This window comes from Vulpes lagopus, chromosome 6 (genome assembly GCF_018345385.1).
Source record: "Vulpes lagopus strain Blue_001 chromosome 6, ASM1834538v1, whole genome shotgun sequence".
NCBI classification, from domain to species: Eukaryota; Metazoa; Chordata; class Mammalia; order Carnivora; family Canidae; genus Vulpes; species Vulpes lagopus.
Window position 1 is genome coordinate 75,300,655 of NC_054829.1, and position 8,454 is coordinate 75,309,108.

Sequence of the window (8,454 nt, forward strand, 5' to 3'; positions counted from 1 at the left end):
ATGGGAGGAGGAGTTACGATGTCAGACCTGCAGGGGACCCTGGGCTTGTGTCATCCCTGAACACAGCTGGATATTTATCAAATAATTCTGAGCTAACAAGAAACCAATTTTAGGACGAAGAGAACAAAATGTGCTAGTCTGCACGTAGAAAATTGACACGTTTTGGAATGTAGGCAGTTTGGAGTGTTGTTCTGGGGAGGAGACATAGCTGTGGGGCTGGGGCGGAAAGGAAACTACTCCCTGAAGCTACCACAATTAGGATGAGCAGCATAGAGGAAGATTGTTTAGAGTTCATTTCGTTCTATGAGTTCATCATAGAAATCCCCCACTTGAGGATATGGCAGGTTAAAAGTGCTCAGATGTAAATGCAGGCTGGAATCTAAAACAATGTTTTTAAAGATTCAACTGGGATTGAGCAAATACTGAAGACACTCCAAAATCACTTCTTGCAGAGATAAAAGAAATAATCCTTTGTCAGCCAAAAATAAAAAATGCTATTATACACATGTTATCTCAAATGCATAAAAAAAGGAGGACGGATTAAAGAACAGCATGTTGGGGAAAATAGAAGATAACATGGTGGAAAATCATGACAGAACAATAGAGGGAAACAAAGTAATTGTCCCTAAAGATAGACATAGGGAACTCTGTGACTTATGAAACAGTAATATTCTTTTGATAGGATGCCCAGAAAATGAAGACCAAGAAGCAGTGGCAGGTTTATTCAATGAAATAATTCCTGAAACGCCCCCTAATCAGAAGGACAGAGACCTCAACATCCAGGAAGCATCCAGGAAGTCTCATGAAATTCAACAAATTCGACCTTCTCCAAGGCATTTCATATTCAATCTCACAAAATATGCACACAAAGAAGGAATCCTGAAAGCAGGAACGGATTTGCTGTCCTGACCCTCACAGCCATCAGTCTAACTGCATGTGGACGATGATGCTCAGAGTCAGGTCCCACAGGGTCAGCACATCCCCATCTTCTGGAAAGGTTGATAAATCATCATCCTTACACTAAAGTTCCACAGTCTCCCAGCCCCCTGTTGCCTGTGTAAATGTTCTCCATCCGAGTGTCCCCTGGGTCTTGTTCCCGGAGTCCTAGGAGTGTCCACAGGTTCATCCTCCGTGTAGGATGGAACATGTGAGAAATCCAACCTTGATCCAATGGATGGAACCTATCAGGGACTTATCACAGCAAATGCATCAGAAAACACCAGATCATCAGGGCTTGGATTCTCGTGTCACCAATATCTTAGCCTGTGCCCCCTAATGGAACATCATACTTGGTCTGTGTGGATTAAACAGACACTCATTCCCACAGTTCTGGAGTCTGGGAAGCCTGAGATCCAGGTGCAGGCAGATGTGGTGTTTAGAGAGCATCCACGTCCTACCATATCCTTTCCTCAAAAACACACTTTGGGCCACGGAGCAGTGAGCTTTCCCAGTCCTGATGTATAAGGGCCTGGTCCTATCCTGAGGCTGCACCCTCCTGACCTAAGTGCTCCCCTAAGGCCACACCAACTCTTCCTATCACAAGGGCGTTAGGTTTCAACATGGGAAAGGTAGAGGTCACACACATTGGGCTGATATCAGCACCGGAAGGATCAATGATTTATATCCTGGAAGTGGAAGGCTCCTCCAATTGAACTCCTCACCCTGAGGATTCTCATAGATACAGTGGAATTTTCTGGTCCCTGCACAAGGACACACATGACCTTCAGAATCAGCTGATAACTTGGAAGGCGATAGATTCCACTTCATCTTCTTGGTAAGTTGTGAGTCCACTTTTATAATCACGTCATAACTTTTGCCTCTTGTCCCTGATCATACTTCTCATTTATCACTACATCAGGTATTATGCTCTTGTGCATGGATTGCAGGTCCCTCTTTTTAAACAATTTTATTCATTTATTCATGAGAGACATAGAGATGATGTAGAGACACAGGCAGAGGGAGAAGCAGGCACCATGCTGGGAGCTTGACGTGGTACTCGAACTTGGGACTCGAGGAACATGGCCTAGGCTGAAGGCAAACTCTAAACCACTGAGCCACCAAGGGATCCCCGGATCCCTCTAGTCCTTGAGGTACATGGAGATATTTGTACATTTCTCATATTTGGGTAAATAGTAAATAAGTGTAAGCAAGTCTGGCTTCTGTGCATATAAAGTAGCAGTTTTCCTAAAGAATCTGTTTTCAAATCAGAAGCCAAATAGTTAAGAACAAATTCCTGGTCCAGAGAGGCTCCCTGGGGGGAAACAACTCCTTGGAGAGGAAGCCCAGACCCTGGCAGGAAACCTGCCCAGAACCTCCCTCTGCATGTGCTCCTGGGCCTTCAAGACAGAAGTGGTGAGGAGTGTGCACCCCCTGGGGGTCCTAATCCCCTTCTACAGGGAGTTTTGTGTCTGGGCTCGCACTGAGGTCCCCTCACTGTGTCCCTCGCACAGTAATACACGGCCGTGTCCTCTGCTCTCAGGCTGTTCATCTGTAGATACAGCGTGTTCTTGGCGTTGGCTCTGAGGATGGCGAATTGGCCCTTCACAGCATCTGTGTAGCTTGTGCTACTTCCATCACTGCTAATGTATGCAACCCACTGCAGCTCCTTCCCTGGAGCCTGGAGGACCCAGCTCATGGCATACCTACTGAAGGTGAATCCAGAGGCCACACAGGAGAGTCTCAGGGAGACCCCCCAGGCATCACCAGGTCTCCCCCAGACTCCACCAGCTGCACATCACCCTGGACACCTGCAGACAGAAGACATCCTAATCAGGCCACTGTCCTATATGGCAGGATACAAAATCAATCCCCAGAAATCAATGGCATTTCTATACACTAACAATGAGACTGAAGAAAGCAAAATTAAGGAGTCAATCCCATTTACAATTACACACAAAAGCATAAGATATCGAGGAATAAACCTAACCAAAGAGGTAAAGGATCTGTACCCTAAAAACTATAGAACACTTCTGAAAGAAATTGAGGAAGACTGAAAGAGATGGAAAAATATTCCATGCTCATGGATTGGCAGAATTAATATTGTGAAAATGTCAATGTTACCAAGGGCAATTTACATGTTTAATGCAATCCCTATCAAAATACCATGGATTTTCTTCAGAGAGTTAGAACAAATTATTTTACGGTTTGTGTGGAATCAGAAAAGAAATCGAATAGCCAGGGGAAATTTAAAAAAGAAATCCATATCTGGGGGCATCACAATGCCAGATTTCAGGTTGTACTACAAAGCTGTGGTCATCAAGACAGTGTGGTACTGGCACAAAAACAGACACATGGATCAATGGAACAGAATAGAGAACCCAGAAGTGGACCCTGAACTTTATGGTCAACTAATATTCGATAAAGGAGGAAAGACTATCCACTGGAAGAAAGACAGTCTCTTCAATAGATGGTGCTGGGAAAATTGGACATCCACATGTAGAAGAATGAAACTAGACCACTCTCTTGCACCAGACACAAAGATAAACTCAAAATGGATGAGAGATCTAAATGTGAGACAAGAGTCCATGAAAATCCTAGAGGAGAACACAGGCAACACCCTTTTTGAACTAAGCCACAGTAACTTTTTGCAAGATACATCCACAAAGGCAAAGGAAACAAAAGCAAAAGTGAATGATTGGGACTTCATCAAGATAAGAAGCTTTTGCACAGCAAAGGATACAGTCAACAAAACTAAAAGACAACCTACAAAATGGGAGAAAATATTTGCAAATGACACATCAGATAAAGGGCTAGTTTCCAAAATCTATAAAGAAGTTATTAAACTCAACACCAAAGAAACAAACAATCCAATCATGAAATGGGCAAAAGTCATGAAGAGAAATCTCACAGAGGAAGACATGGACATGGCAAACATGCACATGAGAAAATGCTCTGCATCACTTGCCATCAGGGAAATACAAATGAAAACCACAATGAGATACCACCTCACACCAGTGAGAATGGGGAAAATTAACAAGGCACGAGACCACAAATGTTGGAGAGGATGGAGGGAAAAGGGAACCCTCTTACACCATTGGTGGGAATGTGAACTGGTGCAGCCTCTTTGGAAAACTGTGTGGAAGTTCCTCAAATAGTTAAAAATAGACCTGCCCTATGACCCAGCAATTGCACTCTTGGGGTTTTGCCCCAAAGATTCAGATGCAATGAAATGCCGGGACACCTGCACCCTGATGTTTCTAGCAGCAATGTCCACAATAGCCAAACTGTGGAAGGAGCCTCGGTGTCCATCGAAAGATGAATGGATAAAGAAGATGTGGTTTATGTATACAATGGAATATTACTCAGCAATTAGAAACGACAAATACCCACCATTTGCTTCAACGTGGATGGAACTGGAGGGTATTATGCTGAGTGAAGTAAGTCAATCAGAGAAGGACCCACATTGTTTGTTCTCATTCATTTGGGCAATATAAATAATAGTAAAAGGGAATATAAGGGAAGGGAGAAGAAATGTGTGGGAAATTTCAGAAAGGGAGACAGAACATAAAGACTCCTAACTCTGGGGAATGAACTAGGGGCGGTGGAAGGGGAGGAGGGCGGGGGGTGGGGGTGAATGGGTGACGGGCACTGAGGGGGACACTTGCCGGATGAGCACTGGGTGTTATTCTGTATGTTGGTAAATTGAACACCAATAAAAAATAAATTTATTATTAAAAATATAATAGAAAAATCAGTTAATTTTTAAAAAGCCAATTGTTAAGATTCACATGATCTTGAGCCAAAGTTTAATAAATGTCAGCTTTCAGAAATGGAACCCTCACCCCCATTCCATTTTATTCCCTATGTGGTTCAATTAACTTGAGGATGGATGGCATATGTGAATTGATGGTCAAATTCCTTGACGCTGGCACATCCTTAGTCCCTCTGAAGGAGTATGCCATATTCCCATCGCTCCTCTTGGTAGGATCACTCTACCAATAAATGTGAATATGCCACAAATTTCAGAAAGATCAACAATCATTTTGTCAAAGTGTTGCCTTTTAAAATGGCTACCATGAAACCTCCAATATCTACTCTCAAGAAAAAGATTGATGTACAGGAATGTTTTCTTAGAAATACATCCCTGCAGCTTGAGAAAAACAGTGAAGTGTTTGTACTTCTACATTTGTTTCCTTGGTGGGGTACACATCTGTACTGCAGATCAGCTGTCTGATGACTTCTCAGAGCTGCAAACTCGTCAGCCATAGCACTCTGGCAAACATTTATGTGTAAGAATTGAGTTGTTCTTTTGACCTAGACTGGATATCTTGAAGTTCCTGTTCTTTCTTTGCTTTGATATCCTGCTAAGCCTGCATTTTGCTTGCATCCTTTAAGTAAGCCCAGTTAGAAGACAGTATAATGAGGAAGTGACCTGGAAAAGAAGGTTGAGCATGAGGGCTAGTGAGCATGTCAGAAGGCAAAGCAAGCTGCTAGGCAGATTAGACCATCTTTACTGTCAAAAGGTAGAGTGGCATATTCTGTATTAATACTCATTCTGGAGAGGGGCAAGATGGCGGAGGAGTAGGGTCTCCAGGTCACCTGTCCTCAGCAAATTGCCTAGAAAACCATCCAATCATCCTGAAAACCTACGAATTCGGCCTGAGATTTATAGAGAGACCAGCTGGAACGCTCCAGTGAGAAGAGTTCGCGCTTCTATCAAGGTAGGAAGACGGGAAAAAAGAAATAAAGACACAAAAGGCCTCCGAGGGGGAGGGGCCCCGCGAGGAGCCGGGCTGAGGCCGGGGCGAGTGTCCCCAGGACAGGAGAGCCCCGTCCCGGAGGAGCAGGAGCTGCACCGACCTTCCCCGCGGAAAGGGGCTCCCGGGGAATTGGAGCAGGATCCCCAGAAAGGCGGGGACGCCCTCGGGCTCCCTGGGACAGTAACAGAGGAACTGCGCCCCGGAGAGTGCGCCGAGCTCCCTAAGGGCTGCAGCGCTCGGCGGGACCCGGAGCAGCTCGGAGGGGCTCGGGCGGCGGCTCCGCGGAGGGGGCTGCGCGGCTCCGGGAACAGCTCAGCGGCGGCGGCTCGGGCGGAGGAAGAAGCTCCGCGCGGAGGGGGCTGCGCGGCTCCGGGAACAGCTCGGAGGGGCTCGGGCGGCGGCTCCGCGGAGGGGGCTGCACCGCCGGGAGCGCGAATCCAACAGCGCAGGCCCCGGAGCACAGGGCGCCGGGACACAGCCCAGGATCCGGCCTCCCCCGGGACAGGCAGAGGCCGGGAGGGCCCAGGACAGCAAGGACGCTCCTGCCTGGAACTGAGCAGATCAGCGGCCCCGCCCCGGAGCCCCCAGGCCCTGCAGAAGGAGAGCCCCGGAGCTACTGCGGGGGCTGGATCCAGGGTCCCAGAGCTGCCCCCGCCACTGTGGCTTCCTCCCGGGGCCTCACGGGGTCAACAACCCCCACCGAGCCCTGCACCAGGCAGGGGCAGAGCAGCTCCCCCAAGTGCCAACACCTGAGAATCAGCACAGCAGGCCCCTCCCCCAGAAGACCAGCGAGACGGACCAGTTCCAAGGGAAGTCAAGGGCCTTAAACTACACAGAATCGGAAGATACTCCCCCGTGGTTTTTTTTTGTTTTTTGTTTTTTTGTTTTTGTTTTTGTTTTTTTTTTTGTTTTTTGTTTTTTTTTGTTTTGTTTTGTGCTTTTTTTTCTCTCTTTCTTCTTGATTTCTGATTGCTTCCCCCACCCCCCCCTTTTTTCTTTTTTCTCCTTTCTTTCTTTTTCTTTCTTTTTCTTCTCTTTTCCCCTATTTTTTTCTTCTTTCTCTTTTTTCTTTTTCTCTTTTCTTTCCTTCTCTCTCTTTTTCTCCTTTTCCCAATACAACTTGTTTTTGGCCACTCTGCACTGAGCAAAATGACTAGAAGGAAAACCCCTCAAAAAAAGGAATCAGAAACAGCCCACTCTCCCACAGAGTTACAAAATATGGATTACAATTCAATGTCAGAAAGCCGATTCAGAAGCACTATTTTACAGCTACTGGTGGCTCTAGAAAAAACCATAAAGGACTCAAGAGACTTCATGACTGCAGAATTTAGATCTAATCAGGCAGAAATTAAAAATCAATTAAATGAGATGCAATCCAAGCTAGAAGTCCTAACGACGAGGCTTGACGAGGTGGAAGAACGAGTGAGTGACATAGAAGACAAGTTGATGGCAAAGAGGGAAACTGAGGAAAAAAGAGACAGGCAATTAAAAGACCATGAGGATAGATTAAGGGAAATAAATGATAGCCTGAGGAAGAAAAACCTACGTTTAATTGGGGTTCCCGAGGGCGCGGAAAGGGACAGAGGGCCAGAATATGTATTTGAACAAATCCTAGCTGAAAACTTCCCGAATCTGGGAAGGGAAACAGGCATTCAGATCCAGGAAATAGAGAGATCCCCCCCTAAAATCAACAAAAACCGTTCAACACCTCGACATTTAATAGTGAAGCTTGCAAATTCCAAAGATAAGGAGAAGATCCTTAAAGCAGCAAGAGAAAAAAAGTCCCTGACTTTTATGGGGAGGAATATTAGGGTAACAGCAGACCTCTCCACAGAGACCTGGCAGGCCAGAAAGGGCTGGCAGGATATATTCAGGGTCCTAAATGAAAAGAACATGCAACCAAGAATACTCTATCCAGCAAGGCTCTCATTCAAGATGGAAGGAGAGATAAAGAGCTTCCAAGACAGGCAGGAACTGAAAGAATATGTAACCTCCAAACCAGCTCTGCAAGAAATTTTAAGGGGGACTCTTAAAATTCCCCTTTAAGAAGAAGTTCAGTGGAACAATCCACAAAAACAAGGACTGAATAGATATGATGACACTAAACTCATATCTATCAATAGTAACTCTGAATGTGAACGGGCTTAATGACCCCATCAAAAGGCGCAGGGTTTCAGACTGGATAAAAAAGCAGGACCCATCTATTTGCTGTCTACAAGAGACTCATTTTAGACAGAAGGACACCTACAACCTGAAAATAAAAGGTTGGAGAACCATTTACCATTCAAATGGTCCTCAAAAGAAAGCAGGGGTTGCCATCCTTATATCAGATAAATTAAAATTTACCCCGAAGACTATAGTGAGAGATGAAGAGGGACACTATCTCATACTCAAAGGATCTATCCAACAAGAGGACTTAACACTCCTCAATATATATGCCCCGAATGTGGGAGCTGCCAAATATTTAAACCAATTAATAACCAAACTCAAGAAATACCTTGATAATAATACACTTATACTTGGTGACTTCAATCTAGCTCTTTCTACCCTGGATAGGTCTTCTAAGCACAATATCTCCAAAGAAACGAGAGCTTTAAATGATAGACTGGACCAGATGGATTTCACAGATATCTACAGAACTTTACATCCAAACTCAACTGAATACACATTCTTCTCAAGTGCACATGGAACTTTCTCCAGAATAGACCACATACTGGGTCACAAATCGGGTCTGAACCGATACCAAAAGATCGGG

General features: G+C 45.2%; 1 pseudogene; it reads right to left on the reverse strand.

Moving 5' to 3' along the window:
• Positions 1-921: 921 nt before the first annotated feature.
• Positions 922-5,016, reverse strand: LOC121492641 (annotated as a pseudogene).
• Positions 5,017-8,454: the final 3,438 nt, after the last annotated feature.